General features: G+C 34.2%; 1 non-coding gene across 1 annotated transcript; it reads right to left on the minus strand.

The window, feature by feature from the left end:
* Nucleotides 1-4,514: 4,514 nt before the first annotated feature.
* Nucleotides 4,515-4,585, minus strand: TRNAG-ACC (transfer RNA glycine (anticodon ACC)). Its single transcript has one exon. It is a non-coding gene; the product is annotated as a tRNA-Gly (tRNA).
* Nucleotides 4,586-19,426: the final 14,841 nt, after the last annotated feature.

The raw sequence follows: 19,426 nt of genomic DNA on the forward strand, positions 1-19,426 counted from the left end.
TAATTATGCATGCACTAATTAATGTATATTCATATATGACTTTCAGTTAAAGGTCATTTAAATTGCAAGCTGATTACTTTGGCTTTTGCTCCTTAGATTTTGAACATTATTTAACTGTAATCCTTAAAATATGCAAAGCATTCAGTACAAAGTAAAGCACCAAACCTATGTGCAAAGTTTTGAAATTATACACACTTTTAAAAAATATGTATATATTACATTTATATATTGCCACAGTCAAAAGACACAGTGATTTTTATGATATGAAAAGATTAAAATATCCATGTTAGGTCCAAAAAAATCCAATATAACTCATATATAAACTTAACTAAAACTCTCTGTCTCTAAAACAGCTCGCTTTTTGACATCGCCCTGAACGCCATTACAGAAGGGGATAGTCCCATATTGGGAGGGAGACTATTCCAAAGCATTGATAGTGCCACTGAACAGTAGTACTTCCTTGCTTTGCCTCCCTTCATATGCTGGAAGCATAGGACTGTGGAGTTCCTCCTTGGATGACCTAACAATTTGAAACAATCCAGGTTGGAGGAGACAGTTCTGCGGGTACCCAGGTGCCAAGCAGGATACTTTAGGTAAGATCTAAAGTCAGTTATGTATTACTGACAAAGCCCACAGTCTTTAAAAAGAGAAGTATGGTAGCAAGAGGGAAGTATTACTCTAATAAAAATTCTCTTTGTCTCTCTGTACATGTAATGAACCATTAAAATAAATACGATTTACTTGAATGATAAATTGGATGATATCTCTCTCTTGTAATTTCATTTTCTTTTTTCTTTTTCTTTTTTTCATAATTTGGATGCCAACCACTTCCCTGGTTTATTTGCAAGCTCAATTTTGTTTTGTTTTGTTTTGCATAACTCATTTTTATTTCCATTTCTCTTACTGTTAGCATAGATAATTGTCACTTAAATTAAGTAGAAGCTTAATTTGTTGAGAAATATTTATCTTCTCTGGAAACTTCTTTAATTCCTCTTCTTTTCTTTTTATCTAATCCAAAAATAGCTTGTGTTTTCTCTTGTCTCTTTTTTTTTTTGTTTTTGTCTCTTTTTGAGTTCACTATTACGTTGTATAAAGTAACCTATCATGAAAGCTTTCCTTGCATCCCAAACCATTCTTACCTCTGTACCTTTATTAAGATTATTTCCCAAAAAAGCTCTTAATTTCTTTCTACAGTTCTCCATTATTGCTTCTTTCTGTAACAGTATTTCATTTAACCTCCATCTGAAAGAACTGGGTTTCAATTTAAAAACCAAACTCACTGGATTATGATCGAAAAAATCTTTGGTAATATCTCTACTTCTGGTAGTTTACCTTGTGTAATTTTAATATTTTTCTCAGAAGTTCTGTCTACTTGTGGGGAGATAACTCCATTCCAATCTCCCATTAAACACCTATTTGCATAAGAAAAGCCCATTAGTCTGTCCATAAGTCCCTTAAAGAACATTGCTTTATCCTCACTTGGGGCATAAATTCCCAATATCAGAATTACCTCATGCAAATTAACTACCACCACAACATATCTACCATGCTCATGAATCAACATAAATTCTGGTTGTAGTTGGGGGAGTTATATGCAAAACAACTTTTTTAAGCACTTTTGCCAAAAATAATATTTTAATTTACTGCCCCCTTCATCCATTTAAACTTTCTTGCATTCAATCCTTGTTAAGCCTTTTGCTTTAAACACTTTAAAACTCTTTTTCCTCCTTCTTTAATTCAGAAAGAATGTTGACTCACTAAGTGGCTTTTTCTTATCATGCCCATCAGAAGATCTTTCTTTGACTGTAAATTGATTACACCCAATAGTGATTAAGAAAGTGAGGCTTTTGTGAACCTTGGGTCCATTATTCCTCCTAGAATAACAAAGCTCTCTTTCTTTTTGGGAGCTGGGGAAAATTTGAATCACTAGGGAAATTCCACAATGTTGAAGCTAACACAGTAGCTGGTTTTCAAATATTTCTAATTGAAAACTTTTTCTAATTAAAAACAGATTAAATGTGTATTTTAAAAATGTTAACATATGTTAATATTCTAAGAGATAAACTTGAATAAATATCTGTCAATTGGCACATATTTATGAAACTGGGTCTTTATTTAGTTCAACACAATATCATGACATACTGACTTGACCTGGAAGGATGTCAAGTCACCACCAATTTGCAGCAGAGGATTTTAACCCTATACAATAACATCTAACTACCCACATTGAGAAGTCCCAATAAGGAGGAAACCAGTCATATGGTGCCTCTTGCTGGTCAATTTATCGGAAAACACCACACGGGATATACACTGTCTAAAAATAGACAATTTTGGGGAAGGGGATGGGAGACATATAAAACCTTGTACATGGGGGCATTATATAATATCTATATCTCTCTGTTCTGATAGCTTAATTAATTAACCAAAACCAAAATCAATTTAAATGACCTGAAGTTCTTCATTAAGAATTTCAGGTCGTTTAAATTAAGATAAGTATTATTTGACTTGAATTCACCCTATATGTATAAATTCATATACCAATGCCAGTATGTCCATGTAATCACTGTTCTTCTGAATAATTACTATCATTATTATATGTATTATATCCTGCATTTTCTTTCATTTCCTTTTAATTTCACTGAATATGTAATTTAAGACATTGTTTCAGGGGTCTCATAAAATGGACCACAATCCAGGAATGCTTATGTCATGATAAATGTATTGGTCTTTAAGTTGTCACAAGACTCTTTATTATTTTGGAAGGAAAGGAATTCAAGAATCCCATAGTCCCTCCGCAAGACAAGCAATTCAAAATGATATCAATTTAATAGCAGCAGAAGTCAGACAAAAAATTGGCTCACCTAAAGTCTACAACAAAATATTGCTCTGTCATTGCGGATAGTACACCTGACAATAGACATTCTGGTGACTTTAATAATGCATTTTGTAACAGCAACAATGCCAACTACAAATGTACTTGTAGTAGTGAAGGTCAAAGAATGTTTCTTGGAATTTACTGCCATAAAGACAGAACGGGAACCTGGATGAAAAGAGTGCTTTTTAAAAAAAACTTGGAAGAAATTTGGATTGTTATAACATTATCCCTCATATATGCTACAATAATACAATTAATGATAAAAATAAGAACAGTGGAATACAGCCACTAACATGAAAGTTAAATATCCCCAGGTAAGCTTGCCATTTATTTATTTACAAGTATAGATTCAATTACTTAACTAAGTAGTTTATGCTAATTGTAAGAAATCTACTGATGCTATTATAATATCTGTTTTTTGTTCTACATCCTGATATAATTGGCAAGTTCTAAAGCAATTTCAAGAAACATTCCATATCTTTTTAACCAAGAATGTAGGCAAAGTATTGTTTTGACTATTCAAGTTTATGCAGACAAATAAAATTATATTTTATATTTCTGAATTAAAAAGACTTTGTGGATTAAAAGGGAATGATTTTTTTTTTCCTTTGAACAGCCTGCCCCAAGATCAGATAGTACCCTCTCTGATGGCATTTAGAAAGATGGGGAAGACATAGCTTTTTTATGTGAAGTTTTTAATCTGTAATTCTAAATTGTAATGATTGCCAATGAAGATTATTGGTTTTATGAACATTTATTAATACCGTGCATTTGTTTTATTGATTGTATCTGTTGTTAACTACATAGAGTCTGTGGGATGCAATGGAATATAAAAATTATACATAAATAAATAAATAAACAAACAAACAACTATTGCATTCTTCAGTTTTGACAGAATTCAGTGACTTTTTCAGCAATAGCAGCACACTTTCTGGAGAGATGAAATAGATTTTGGGTAACTATCATTATAAAATACTGTGCAATGTACTTTTATAGTTTAAGATATATTTTACCAACCATCATTATCATCATCATCATCATTAATTTCTTGTCAAAATTTAGTGGAATTTGAAGTGGTCCTTTGGAGGGATGAAATCTATCCCATTTATGAAAAGAAAACTTCAGGTCTCTGTTCTGGGAAAAAGTTCTAGGATTTGGAGGGATATAGATAATCTTGTATTCCCTTTGGTTTTAAAGCAATGCATATGAAAATTGAATATGTTGTAAAGGTGTATGTAGGAATGCAATATGTTAAATGATTTGTAGGATATTTTGAGTGTATGAATTCTCTTTACAACTAATGACAACTGACAGTTCCTTCCAGAATATCCCTGCACCCAAATGTGACCACTTCTGATTATAAACTTGATCTTTGAACTAAAAAGAAACACACTTCTTTTTTCTTCATAGTGTTTTTTCTGCATGTACAGAGTCCACTCTTTTTGGATCAACCAAATGTTGATCCGTTGGTTGCGACAGGAATTGACTAACCGGCTTGTTGCCTGAGCCTGCCTTCAGGGGCTAAAGAGAATAACTGGCCCAAAGTGATCCAGCCAGCTTTCATGCCTAAAGCAGGACTAGAACTCATAGTCTTCTGGTGTCTAGCCTGGTGCCTTAACCACTAGCCCAAACTGGCTCATGCACCACCTGGGAATTGAACCCAGGTCACAAGAATGGTAATCTTGCATGATACCACTACACCAGCAGCATTAAAAAGAAACACACTATTTTAATATTATTTTTCTGCCTGCTATGTTCCTTTTCTGGAGAGGTTGAATTCATAACAAGCTGAGACTGTTCTCCCCCAACCCCTAAAATTTCCAGAGCAGATTGAGGCTTGAGAATGTTTTTTCTTAATTTACAGCTCTCTGGGGCAAAGCCTTGTTTTGCCTTGGTTAAACCCTGGCCTTTGGGACAGCAGTCAGTTTTAGTACAGGACTAGCCTTTTGGCCAAGGAGATGCATATATCTAATGTTTAATGAATTAATGAAAAGTTAGGTGTCATGTATATTAAAATACTAGAGACTAAAGAAAAGATAGATGGAATGGATTTATAAATGAAGACTTGTGACATAGCAATCTGACCACCCATACTTTTAGTTTGATTTTGTGGGAAGTCTTCTCTCAGCTTGGTTAGACAAACTGAAGGACTGCAAAGCCATTTGCTTCTCTGTGCCTTTTGTTCAAAGACTACACAATTCCTCAGACCCCTAACAATCAGCCTTGGGGACATTTACTCAGCTCTGTCTCCAAGCTTTAATTAGTATCTAGGGTCTGAATAGAAAGCAGACATTTTCCATTTCATGCAATTTGCTTAGCTGTTCAGCAAAAGGTTCCCCCTCATCTAACAGGCAAATTGTGACATGAAAATGAAAAGTCACAAGAATTCCACTCTATTTTATACCATCTTTAAGGCAACTTTTTCAGAAAACCAGTGTCAGCATATCTGCCTCTGCCAAAATTATTTTTGACCTTGTCCATGTTTTGGTATAAAATAAAATGGATGGTTCTCATCTTTCTTTATATACATGTGTATAAGAACTTAGTTAACTGTACCATTTCTTGTTTCTAGCCAAGATTCACAAAGCTTGACTTACGAAGTTTGGGTCTCTTTTTCTTCAAAAGTTATATGAAGGGCAATTGTGATTGAAGAGCAACTCAATACAAGCACTAAACTTGTTAATTCAAATTAAGCTTGTTAATTGAATTTTAATCAATTAATTTCTCCTAAAGTATTACTAATATGTGCAAATATCCACTTGAAATCCAGGTCACTACTCATCTATTTAATCCATGAGGATGGCTGTAAGTTGGTTGACCCACAACCTGGGAATCAATGAAAAAAAAATTACCTTATTTCGAATGTTATACAGAAATGTGCATCTATCATTCAAATCTTACATTATAGCTTCCAGCAAAAACAAAAAAACCCACAAAACCCTATCCCAAGTTTTTATATAAGCGTGTGTGTGTCTCCTTAACATTGTAACCTCCTTCTGAATACTTATAGTATACAAGTGAAATAATATGAATGAATTAATCTTTCCTATATTTTCTACTATCAGCAACAAAATTGAAAGAGTGCTGTCAATGAAGACAATTGTATGTGGTAAACAGTTATTCTACTCTCAAATCCAAACTCAGATGATTGAAAATCTTACTATATATTTTGTTTGTATATCTTGACATCATTTTTCTAGTCTCCCTGCTTGTTGCTACTGTCCACTAACTCTGGGCATAGTGGGTATGGTAAGTGTGGTTTACATGCCATAGCCCTACAAAAAGTATAAATATAAGTAATTTTAACCCATATATTAACATCCAATTCAAGCCTTTCTAAAAATTTCAACACATTTATTTCCACATATTTAGAAATATTTGGGGGTATATAAAACCTTAGCTATTTAATATAATCAGTAGAAATCATAAAACTAATCTCTTTACATAACTGTAATGATGTTAGGGCCCAGGTGAAGTAAACAAGATTTATCCCAATGTATCTTATAACCATAATACTTTCTAAAATACTGCACAACCTTTATAAAACTAGGCAAAGAGGTAGAGTATTGATCCAAATTTGCCAAAATATTATCAGTATACAGAAATAACTTATACTCAAACCCTGCCAATGTAATACCCTCAGTATCTGAAGATTGCCTTTCCATGGTGGCCAGAGGTTCAAGAATCAAACTGAATAGCAAGGACAGAAGTGGGCAGCCCTGCCAAGTACCACATTATAACAGAAAAGAGTGTGATATCATTCAGTTTGTTATAACTCTGGCACAAGGTTGCAAATAGTAAATCTCAATGACTGGCAAAATCCCATCGAAAGATATATCTAATCATCATTTGCTTAATTTAATTGGAACCAAATCAAAGGCTTTTTCTGCATCTAAAGATACTACTACAGCAGAGTCCATTCTATCCTTGACCATATCCATTATATTAGCTAATACTATAAAATTCCTTTAAGTGTGTGGGGTAAAATTAATATTATTAAAATGAATACTGTCCCTCATTTGATTTATGTCCTTAGAGGTATTCCTAAGTTAATACTAAATAAATATTTCCTTTGGATTTATAAGTTATTTAGGAAACGTATTTGGGATAGTGGACCACCATGGTTTTCCTTAGCTAAATTGAGATTACCCTTTGAGGAAAGTCTCTTAATTTATCTGACTTGCAAATATATCGTTGGGCCAATATTTTATCAGTCACCTATGTGTGAAATGAAAATATAAATTAATATTATCCCTTATGGCCTAGGTTGGAAAGTTATTATTTATTTCCCTTGGGAACCTGGCAAGTGCTTGGAACAACATATAGCAAAAAAAAAAAAAGATGTTTTATTTCCAGGAGTACGAGAGGTGAGAAATATCCAGGCCATATTGAGATGCAGATTGAGTATTGATAACCAGGCTCATGAAAATCTAACTCTTTGGAAAAATTCTACATTGCAAATTGGCACTAAACCATTCTATTGGAAAGCTTAGGCGGAAGCTAGGATCATGACTTTAAATCAACTCCTATGTAATGACAGTTTTAAGATTTTTTCTTGACTTTGAATTGAATTTGGTCTTCCCAATTCACGACAGTGGAGGCATGTTCTGATGGATCAATATGGACCAGACATGTTGGCAGTCTCAAAGGCACCTAAGTTGCATTCTTACTAGATACAATCCATGACAAAATTAAAACCTATAACATATATTTATCAAAAGCTCAATAATGTTTTTCAAGGGGACATTCAAACATGACTAAAGAACTGGGATTTCCAATAAAGTCCCCTCAATAGATTCATGTCCTTAAAAATATTAAAACAGTATTTACAGATCTGAGAGTAAGGTTGATTTAGCAAAAAAAAAAAAAAATTGTATTCAAGTTGTATTGGACTCCCCAAAGAATGTATTTGAAAGGATGGACATTAGATTTTCTATGCTGGAGGTGTAAAAAATTTGAGGGTTCACTGACCCTAAATGATGCTAATGGTCAATTAGCATCTTTTTGGGACAGCGTATTAATGAATATAAGCAAATTTATGGGAAAATCTTTAAATATTAAAGATATTAATGTAATGTTGAACTATATACCAAGGCCTTGGAATTAGACTGTTTATCAGAATTATGGTGGTATTGACCCTGAGATGTGGCTAAAAGAATTATATTGAGAAGCTGGAAAAATGATATTTTTCCAGATGTCAAGGAATGGTTGTTGGAAACGTGTGATTTATCTGTTTAGGAAAAAAACAATATTTTCTACTATCGCAAAATTTCTGCTATAATAATACATATTGCTGCATCCTTTCAGGGACTATTGAGACGTATACAATATAAGGTAGATTTTTTTCTTTTTTGTCTTCTTTCCTTCTTAGTTTGCATTTTTAGTTCATATTTTTAATTTAAAAAAATCTTTAAGGTTAAAGATTGTCTTTGTGTATTGATTGTGTGTGTGTAAACTAAATAAAAATATTAGAAAAACATAAATGATCAGTTTCTTTTAAAATGTACTTCCCAGTCCATGACAAAGCATGATTATTATGTTCTTGCTACATGCAAGCTCATAAGTTGTGTACATGTATCCAGTTCTGGCATTCAATGGAGAAAAATAGAAAGAATGCCAATGTGATTCTGAGTAGAAGCTATCATGCTCCAGATGGCATCAAACTACAAACTTAGCTGGTTGGGTCATTTTAAGGGCTAGACAGCTTTGTCAACTTCATCATCATAAGTAAAACGTGTATTTTGCCTTCATCATTTACCTTGAAATGTTTACCATGGTATATGAAAGAAAACTCAAAGCACATAATTGTTTCTCCTCTTAGCCCTGAAATTTGGAGACTATAATAAGCTAGGTGTGTGTATGTGTTAATTATTATTTAATTTCATTTGAAACCAATGAATAGGAATTAATTTAATGAACTCCAGGACTGTTGTAAATTATAATTGTTTGGGTTATATCAAAGGAGCTGGGAAACACATCACTACTGGCCTGTCACTTTCCCCTCTTCTGTTTCTGCTGTTAATGTTCCAACGTCAGTAAGATAAGAATTGAATAGTCTTTAAGGACTTTGAAAGATTCTAAATATGAATTTTCTCTTTTGAGTTTTTATTTCCTTCCTGTAACAGAAAGAGATTTATTATTTTCTGTTGCCTCTGAGATATCTCCTCAAGAGCCAAAATACTGAAGCCTAAGAAACCTACATTATACTTCTGTTCATGGATATAAGGATTTTTTATTATTATTATTGTATAAATACAAATAAGTGAGTTTTGCAGACTTGGAGGTTTCCTGACAGCCTGAATTTTATCAATTTTTAATCTTAAAAAAATCCTAAAGTTCAATAGGATATAATATTGCTTTAAGAATAACATGTTTGGTCTTGGATCACAAATAAATGTTGACAGATAAGTAATTACAGAGACAGCAGGAACGGGACCCAACTACTGCAGCACTTCTTAATGGAAAGAAGAGAGTTATATGGCCTGATTGTTAAGTCTCTTTCATATGTATATATTATATTATTTTTATTAAGTTTTTTTAAAAAGATAAAAACCAATACAAACTAATATAAAGTAAGGAAGAAAAAAGAAAAGGAAAGAAATCAAAGAGAAAGTAAAAAGTGCAAAAAAAGAAAGAAAAGTTGAAGAAAAATAGGAAAGAAAGAAAACGATACAAAGAAGGGGCTTCCAATATTCTTCACAGCAGTTATGAGTACTTTTTTTAAATATGATTTGTATTGAAACTTTTAAAAAAGAAGATAAAAAGGCCTGCCTGTTAAGTCTCCACTTCCATCATCATGCCAATATAAAGATGTATTAATTTAATTTATATGAATTACTCATTGCAGGCCATCAGAAGTAAAATTTCTTGGTAACAGCATGCTTCTGGATCTGTTAGCAGTTCAAAAGTCCATTATCCTTATTGTTGATGGAGGAAAGGATAAAAATGGATCATCTCCAAATAATAATAGTTTTGCAAATACCATCTTCATTTTTTGTAATGTGAAAAAAAGGATTCAAATTGATTTTAGTAGCCTTGAGACATTTGTAGTTATCTTACATCCATTTCTCTATTAAATGATCCTGACCCAGCAAAAGAGTAATATACTGAAAATTCGTAATTGTGTTTCATTGTGCATGGTTATGCAAACAGAATGTGCTCCACTGAGCTACCGTATTTGGCTGATGAGTGTTTTACTTAATAAAAAAGAGCAGATTTATATCAATATCAAACTATCACCATATTTGCTATCAGGACTTGTTTCAGGTGGCTTACCCATTAAATAGTTGCTGATGCAGGGACTCTGTTAGTGTGTGCAGCATGATGGAAGAAGAAATTCCTTCTGTTTCATGTGATTAACAGTTTTTAAGAATTAGGGGTTTTTTTTCTTCCTAGAGTTTTTCTTGCAGATGCAAGGTCCACTTTTTTCAGATCAACCAGTGTTAATCCATTGGGTTGCACCAGAAATTGACCAACCAGCTTGTTCCTCAAGCCTGACATTGTGGGCTGAGAGAGAGTGATTGGCCGAAAGTCACCCAGCCAGCTTTCATGCCTAGGCAGGACTAGAACTCACCGTCTCCTGGTTTCTAGCCTGGAGCCTTAACCATTAGACCAAACTGGCTCTCTTAGTTTTTTGTTTTTCAGTTAGTGAGTGAGTTTAGTTTTTAAGAATAACTGTTGTTATAATGTCCGCCAGGATTACTGGCTTCTTCCTTATTGGGAACTGTCAGACCCAGTAGCCAGATGTTCTACTATGAAGTTCAAGCCCTCTACCAGGAATTAAATTTGCACTTTAGATGACTATATACAGTGCATTAGCTGTAGGAACTAACCAGATCCTAGCGCTTAGTAGTTGCAGGGAGGGAGATCTAGGAAATAGCTACAACAGAGAGATTTCCCCCCTCTCAAAAGTCTGATGATTCCCAATAAGGATGAAACAGGGAGTGCGGTGCCTCCTTGTGATCAGTGTAACTGAAAAATAGAATACAAGATACACACTAGGTAAAAATAAATAAATTAAATAAATAAATTGCCAAGAAGGGCAATGGAAGACACCTAAAACCCTGTACACATCTGTATCTTTCTGCTTCGAGCTTAAGGGAAGGTGGATTGTATATACCATTCTGAGAGCTTGTTATCTTCATAGAAGCAGAGCATGAGTCCCCCCTGTGGAAAGGAGAGATGCCCAGGCTGGAACAGAGGTGAAAAGTGAATTCAAGATTAAAGAGATATTTATTTTATTTTATTTATTTTTTGCCAGACCCCTGCAAACTGCCAGTTGGACACCAAGAGGCTTCATGCCTAATTAAGATACATGGGAACTGGGACATTTGCCTTTTAATCAAAGTATATATAAAAGGTAGGTCTGTTAGGCAATGGAGGAGGTTCTTGATATTTGTTGGACATTGCCAGAAGTGTATATTTGCTATGGCAATTGGATGTGCTGTGTGAACTGGATGTGCAGAGTTGGAGGAGGAATATCCATTTGAGGATCCTAAAGAAGAAAGCAGGACCTGAAAGAGAAATCAGAAGAATTGACTGGCTGGTGGCAAAAACTGGTTGGTGAATAGACCAGGCATCAATGTGGACAGCTTGACAAAGGTGCTGGCATTCCAGGAAGGTCAGAGAGGAAAATAAAGTTTCATTTCCCTTTTTATTCTCCCTTTTGGCTAAAAGCAAACCCAAGAAGTGAAAGTACTGAAGCTGTTTAACAAAGTATAGATAAAGAACACTTGTGGAATCAGGAATGGAGCAAGCAAGACAATTAAGAAACTGTAAAAAGATCCATATAAATTGTCTATATAGAAATTATGGTATAGTTTGTTGAGCTAAGGTCACTGATATATTAGAACTATTTGCACAAATTGTTTACCTAAAAGCACTATAATAATAAACATCACTGCAATTTAGAGAAAAAGAGTGTCTGTGTATATGGAGACTTCCTGTTCCTTTTCTCACCCTCCAACATATATATTCACTTTTAAGCTGTTTTTTTATTTAAAAAAAAAAAAAAGTAAGCCAGCCATCATGATCATTAAGCTCAGGCTTAATCTGAGACAGTGCTTTACATTTCTGCTGGAGAGGCTGGAAGGAGGCCTAGTATAATACTTATCTAAGCTCATTCAACATTTAGCAGTGTTATTGACTGCAGGGTAGAGGATATAGATATGTGATATTGTTGCACCATCAAAGAAATGAAAGCAAGAATCAGTTTGATAATTAAATAAGAGGAGACAGTGGACTCACTGTTGGATAAAGATTTAATGAAGCCCAAAATAAATTCATGAATCGAAAAGAGAAGCTACATTGTGTAGTAGTTACAAAAAAAAAAAACCCCACACACAACTTCCATCTGTAGGAAAAGAAGAGCTAAACAATTATTAGATAATCTATTCAGGAACTTCAAATGAACCCATACAGGGCTATACCCAGGAGAGCACTTTCAAATATGCAGACATCTGTTGAGTTCAGCATGCAATAAGCTAGGTTGCCTACAGACAACTTACTGTTCCCGATTTAAGCAGCTCCTTATAAGGTTATTTTTGCTTCCCACCGTGCCTATGATTATTGCAATTCTGCTGTTATTTACCTCAGGTTTATGATAGCTGCATACACATGCAACTAAAGGTTAACTCATTTCTTCCAGTGGCTAGTTTTATTTTTGACTGTTAAAAGCTGGACAATAAGTTAAAAGTGATACAAAGTTAAGTTAAAAGCCATGCACTAAAGCAGTGTTTCTCAACCTTGGCCGCTTGAAGCTGTGTGGACTTCAACTCCCAGAATTCCCCAGCCAGCTGGCTGGGGAATTCTGGGAGTTGAAGTCCACACAGCTTCAAGCGGCCAAGGTTGAGAAACACTGCACTAAAGGAAACATAAGCAATTGCACAGAGTATTAATTTCTGAGTATATAATACTATAAATTGTGACCAACAAAGCCGCCAATGCTAATTATCCCACTGTAAGTGAAGTAAATAAGAAAATAAAATCCAAAAGTAAGTCCAGATCTTTTTCAGGTATAAGTGATAGTATGCAATCATCAGCATATATCAAATATTGATAATAGCATCATGCATTTATGATGTTTTGAAAAGTTAAGAATAGATCCTTGAATAAGCCTCTCATGTGGAATAAAGATCTGCTTTGAAGTCATCTGAATGTATTTCTCTAAATATTTATGGCACCTGTATATAGATTATATACATGTTTATAATTGAAATGGGAGACAAAATGAATGGACCGTACTTCCATTCTTGGACAACTAAATTATCCTTTAATTTCTGGATTACAAAAGAAAGGTTGGTAAATTCCTTCAAAGTTATAGAACACAAGTAAGAACATGCATGTGTGTGTGTGTGTCTGTGTGTGTGTGTAGTGCATGTATATGGAAAGCCTATCAAGTGTAACAGTGAATGGGGATGAAGATCGCATATCACTTTTTTCCCTGTCTGACCCAGTGTGTGAGATTGGATGCAAGCCATAGGCTTTCCCTTCACCTACAGCAATGCAACATTAGTCTAATTGGAATTCCTTTTGGTGATTAATTCAGTACGTAGTCATTATAATATGGCTATACAAATCATATAGTTAAAATAACCCAGATTGAAGTCTATAAAATTTTTCTTCAAAATATTAAATAATAATACTTCACTGCAATAAGGGTGCATTGGTTAAAAAAAAAAAAAAGCTTCAGCACATTTAATTTATACTGTCTTGTGTTTACATAACTTAATATTTGTTTTTTATATTATTTGTGTTTACATATTAGAAGTTATATTTCATAGCAATTAATTTCATTCAGAAATATGATTGTGTTTAACACTTGGCTTAATCCAAGTGTGACTACAATCACAGTATTTCTCTGATTGGCAAGTGGGCAGTTCTTGTGTTTATTTAAACTCTTCCCTCTTTATGGTTTACTGAGATTTTTCCAGTTTATTGCAAATATTTTATAAAATGGCGAGCCTGTCTCAGATTCTCCAAAGTGTGTATTGAGATCTTTGTAACCACTCTGAGATTTTGCCAGCAATTTAATTCCAGCTACAGACTCTTACCTCTTTCTGAACCCAAATTCCAACTCAACAAAGCTATTTTTCTGCCCGCCCATTAACTTAAAGCTGTTACCTTCCAAAGGCTGGAGAAACAGCACAGCAAATTAAAGAAAACTTCCTCAGGCATTAGTCTTGCCTGAAAAAATATCAGCTGATCACCTCTGGCTATTAGCAGCCTTCAGCCTCACAGAAGATAGTTACCTAGCAGCAAGAATACATACAGTATATGCCAGCAAGAGAAACAGTCCAGGCCACTACTTTATTTATAGCAAAATAATAACCTACCTTTCAAATTATATACAAGGATGATGGGGTAGACATTTAAGGATGATGAAATATCTTGAATACTGCAAGACCTAAACATTTTTCTGAATGTTGAATTTCATTTGAGAAAACCTCCAGTGAATAATACAAACCAAACTGTGCTCCATTTCATCTCTTAAACTATAGAATGCTGAATTGCCAGCATACTTTGTTGTGAATCAGTGGTCACCGGAGATTTCTTTAGAAAGTAGAATAACAAAATAATGTGGCCATCAGCACTGAATGCTTTTTTGGGGATGGGGGGCTTTGTGAAAAAATAGCGAACTGTTAACAAGCAGCTTTAGCTTCATATAAATCCACAGCCTCATTATTGAAGGATACACTTTCTTTTGTTCTGAGGAACTTTTATAAAGAACAGTGTTTTACCATTTTATTTCAAGGAGTAGTTACAGATACATAAATTAATAACAGGCAAGAATTTTTTTGACACTCACCTGTTTGCTCCAAGTTAATTTGGCAGACTGGCTTCCCTTTTTACATAATAAGTTGTGCAATATTTAGCTAATTTTACTTGGAGGAAGGGAATAGAAATATACACTGAAAGCCTAGAGATGCAGGGCCACACAATCCACTTGCAGCTGCCCAAGGTGTAACATACGAACCGCTCTCTGTCTGGACTTTCTCAGGGATCGTGAGAAAAGCTTCATGGGCAGGCTTGTGAGAAGCAGTCAGTGAGCAAATCACAAGGCTAGGTCTTCAACAGTGGTGCTATACTATCCCAAAACTTCAGACTTGTGAACCATGTGTTACAGTCACCAGAAGGGTTATTTATAAGAAAGGAACATAACACTCCTTTTTAAATAGTGAATTGAAATGATTTAACTGTATTTACTCTTCAGTGGTAAAGCACCAGGAAGTTGGTAGAAGTCCAAGAAGTCTAAAAGAATCTAGATGGAGGCACCAGCAACCCCCTTCCAAATTGTTACCAGGAAAACTCCATATCCATGTCCATTCACTTACCAGATGTTGAGCTCAACTTGAAGCTGATTTCATTTGTATAAATCTTATGCACTTAGCTATTTTTTCCATATTTTTTACTTAAGAAAGTGTAGCCTTGCTAACAAGCTCTTCTGGAATTTTTCCTCTAATCATACTTTCTTCTATTCCATTCCAGACAAATTCTGCATAAAAAGAACAAATGTGCTTCAGTTATCTTCCTCTGCTTTCCATGTAGTTTTTGAGAATTTATTATGGTCAGACACCTTCCTGCCTGATTAAAACTTCATTTCTATCACAGACAACAACTTTCTGCCACTTCAATTCTTACAGTACCTTTTTTCCTTCCATCAGGGCCTTCCTAAATGAATAGATGAACTTTGCTTCATCTATCTAGGATTAATCTCCCTCATTCTATCTTGCTGATCTTTCCTTGTTTTAAACTTCAGGCTATAACCTTTGACCAAGGGAGTTCCTTGCTGAAATTTTAACAACTTTTCAAAAACATTCAGTTGACTGAACAACCCAAATTGTACATTGCTATCTTTCAGGCATTTTTAAAGCAATGGCTTTTAAAGGGAAGATAGAAGCATTATAACCTGGATACAGACCTTCAGCTCTTGACTTGTTAGGGGTAGAGATTCTACTATCAAAATCCAGGTAGTATTTGTCTTTCTGCACTCAAATACCTGCCCCACAAAATGATTTTAAAAACTGGCATAAGAAAAGAATGCTATTGAAAATAGAGTGCAATGCAATCAGCATTCATTGTGCTTAGAAAGGACCTATATTTACATTAAAAATCTGCTATTATAGAAATGTACATGTCAAATAATGAAAGTAGGGTGTTTTGCCCTTTTTTCTTTTTAGTGATATTGAGATATGACACAAGTATCAATAATGATAATAAAATATTTAAAGGTCTTTAAGTAGTCAGACCACAACATCACACCATTAACATAATATGTGAAACACATCAGATATTTATCAATCCACACATCCCTACCAGAAGTGTCCTTTTTGTAGTAGCCACTTAAAAAGCAGGCATGCTATCTCAAACTTTTATCCTACCATTACATTCTAACTTATGTTAGAGATTCATCGCAAACACAGACATTGCAAAACACAGACAAGTCAAAGTGTTTCTTGACACTATGACAAATATTAGGGCCTATTTTGTTATTCACTTTTTTATTGTCTGTTTTGATTTCTTTTTTTTAATGTACTAGCCTCAAAAATAGTAGTGCTTATCTGGTTTGAGGTTGCAATCAAGTTGTCTTTATCTCAAAAATATAAATTTAGTCCAGGTTTTGCACACATAAGCAGACCCACCAAAGCAGAAAATATACAAAAACAGAGCAAAAGAACCAGACCCTAAAGACAGACAGAGTCAAATCCCAAAGAGGACTAAGCTCTTAGGATTTCTGGTCAGAAATCCATAAAGACCTTAGTAGAACAGCATTGTTCTAACAATCTTACCAAGCCTAGCTGCTCCCTAAACACTAGCAGAATCTGACCCCACCCATTATAACTGAGAATAATCAGGTCTGAGTTTCTTCAGCAGATTATTCTTGAGTAGCCTTGCAAAGTCCAGGTGTCTATCAGTATAGCTGAGAACTTCGTTTGTCTGTCTTTTACTCATACCTCCTTAGATACAAGTGTTCGTCAGGGTTGGTTGGAAGAAGCTCCTTGACTGGGGTCATAAACTGCTGCATCCAGGAGAGATACAGTGGACAAGATGCTAGTTCAGTATGACTACTTCTTGATCTGCATCCTCCTTATTATAGTCTTTCACATCTATTTTATTTTAATTATTTAGATGTCAGATTTATAAGGCTGCCCAGTTCCATGAAAACTCTAGACAGCATGCAACATTAAAAACAGCAAAGAACAATGTAGCAAAGAAAAGAACATACACACTTACTTCCTCAGCATATTATGCAGCATATTTCCAATCAATAATGCTAGTTGTTAAATGATCTAAATAAGTCATTTTCTCTTAGCATTTCCGGTTACTTTGTTTCACAAGCACATGCTAATGCCAAATTTCCTAAGTTTCTGCTGAATGTTTTTGCTTTGGCTTAGGCACAGAACTTTGCAAAGATGTACATTGAAAAGACAGGTCTTTCAAGGTCAAGCATTCAGTCTATTTCCTGGGACTTGCACATTGTCATGTGGGGTGACGCTGTCTAATGCGAAGTAATTACATTTTCCAGTTAAACATTTAACAGTAACTGACACAAGGTGTTCTTCTAGGTTTTGTTAAATTTTCTTACTGCTGCACTAAATCTTTTTACTATTATCTTTCTTGTAACATATTTCTAACCAAGATGTAGAAACTTAGAGAGATGTTAACAGAAAGAGGCTTTCTTTGCTCGCCAGTAACAGTGCATGAAAATTAAATCTGTTGCATTTGTTTCACAAATCAGACTGCTGAAAATTGTGGGGGAGACAGAATTACAGTAATATAGGTAAATATAATGGATTTAGAAATTCCTCCCCCACCCCATGGTCAAATATGATCAAATTAAATTTCTCTCTAGCATTAGACTGTACAGTAGGCTGTCAAAACTTTTCCATGATGAAGCTATTCACTCTGAGGTAGTACTAATTATTACTGGGCTTTCCCTGAAGTAAATAGGTGAACTTTACCCATGAAGATTTCAAGTGAAGACTATAGTTGTGAGCTTCTATATAGCTTATGCAAGTAAATTCCTTTGAAGATAATGAGTCCTAACAAACATGAATGATATATTATCGCAGAACCATTCTAATCAATCTAGAATCACCTTGAGTTTAACTGAAAAATATAGTCTAACATTCTTTCCAATCATGAAAGGATATGCTCAGTTTATTCACACACCGTTTTTGTTTTTGTTGTGGTTTTTCATAATATGCAATATAACTCTGAAATAAACTGGGAAGTTTCTGATTTTTGTGGAGCCATATAAATAGTGTTTATTGAAAGTTGGCTTGTTTTCACTGAATTTATGATTTCATGGCCATGGCTTCCAGGAATGGCTTGAAAACCAACACTAATTAGGTGACATCTGGAAAATTGCAATGTGCAGACAACTCCCATACCAGAAATCCCATCACGGTTTAGTCAAACTCCTTCCTGGCTATTCATAAGCAGAGCATTTTGAGAAAAGTTGTGCCTGCGACCACATACCTCTATTGCCTTCTCTTCCAGTTTTAATAATAGAAAGTCTAGCATCATATGGAGTTTTGTTCTGAAATAAAGAGTGGCAAGAACACCTAACTCCACCTACAACAATGTAGAGGAAGAATGCTCTAAGAGCTTACAAGCACACAAGATTTTATAAATTTAAAATATATCAAGTATTACTCTTGTATACAGGGGAAAATGGCCTTTTTACTTTAAAGGCCTTCTTTGCTACATTCAATATGTATACTCTGTAATAAGAAGCGTTGTATTTTTTTTTAATAAAGTGTCATCATCCACTCAGTAAAAGATGAAGCATTTAAAGTTCCAATAAGTTTTATACACTTGATAGAGCAAAAAATTTTAAAAAGAAAAGAAAAAGAAAACCTAAAACTATTTTCCATGTAACATAATTCTTTAATTTCTGGAAATAACTCTGTACCTTTCTGAAATATTTTAGGCTTCTTACACAGAACTACCTTCATTATATGCCATTTTAATATACTGTACATTTCTCAGAAAACTATATGGGTAGAAAGGAAGGTATATCTTTTTTCCTGAAACTGTAAGCAAACCATTTGTACCAATCTAATTGTATAGATTGATTTACAGACAAATTGTGCAGAAAAACACAAAGTAGTAAATGCTTTCTTGAACACCCTTCATGAACTCCCCCTGCAATAAAACCCCTTCTTCTGTACATCTGAAATCAAGGAAGCTTTGTACCCCTAAAGGGGCCAGTTATATCTACAAATTCCTAATTCTGTTTTTTTTTTTTTTAAGTTACACCATTTGTTAATTTCTTCTTTATGGACAATGGAAAGACATACAAAGTTTCAGATTTTATTATTTGGGTCACAATCAAAGTAAGTGGTTTCCAAATGGAATTACAACTCTTTACAAAGGACTGGAACACAGTTCCAAATAAATCTTATAATTGGTACACTCCCTATTAAAAACCATTAGAGATGCATCAATTATTTGAATGCAATTCTTTTGTGGGTATTTGATTAATATAACTTCTAAACATCAGCTAATTGCTTGGTGTCCTTCTGAAAACTTAGTGCTTTTTAGTTG

Source organism: Python bivittatus, unplaced genomic scaffold (genome assembly GCF_059951505.1).
Source record: "Python bivittatus isolate LINGU-HERP-01145 unplaced genomic scaffold, Pbiv_v1 ctg000350_np1212, whole genome shotgun sequence".
NCBI classification, from domain to species: Eukaryota; Metazoa; Chordata; class Lepidosauria; order Squamata; family Pythonidae; genus Python; species Python bivittatus.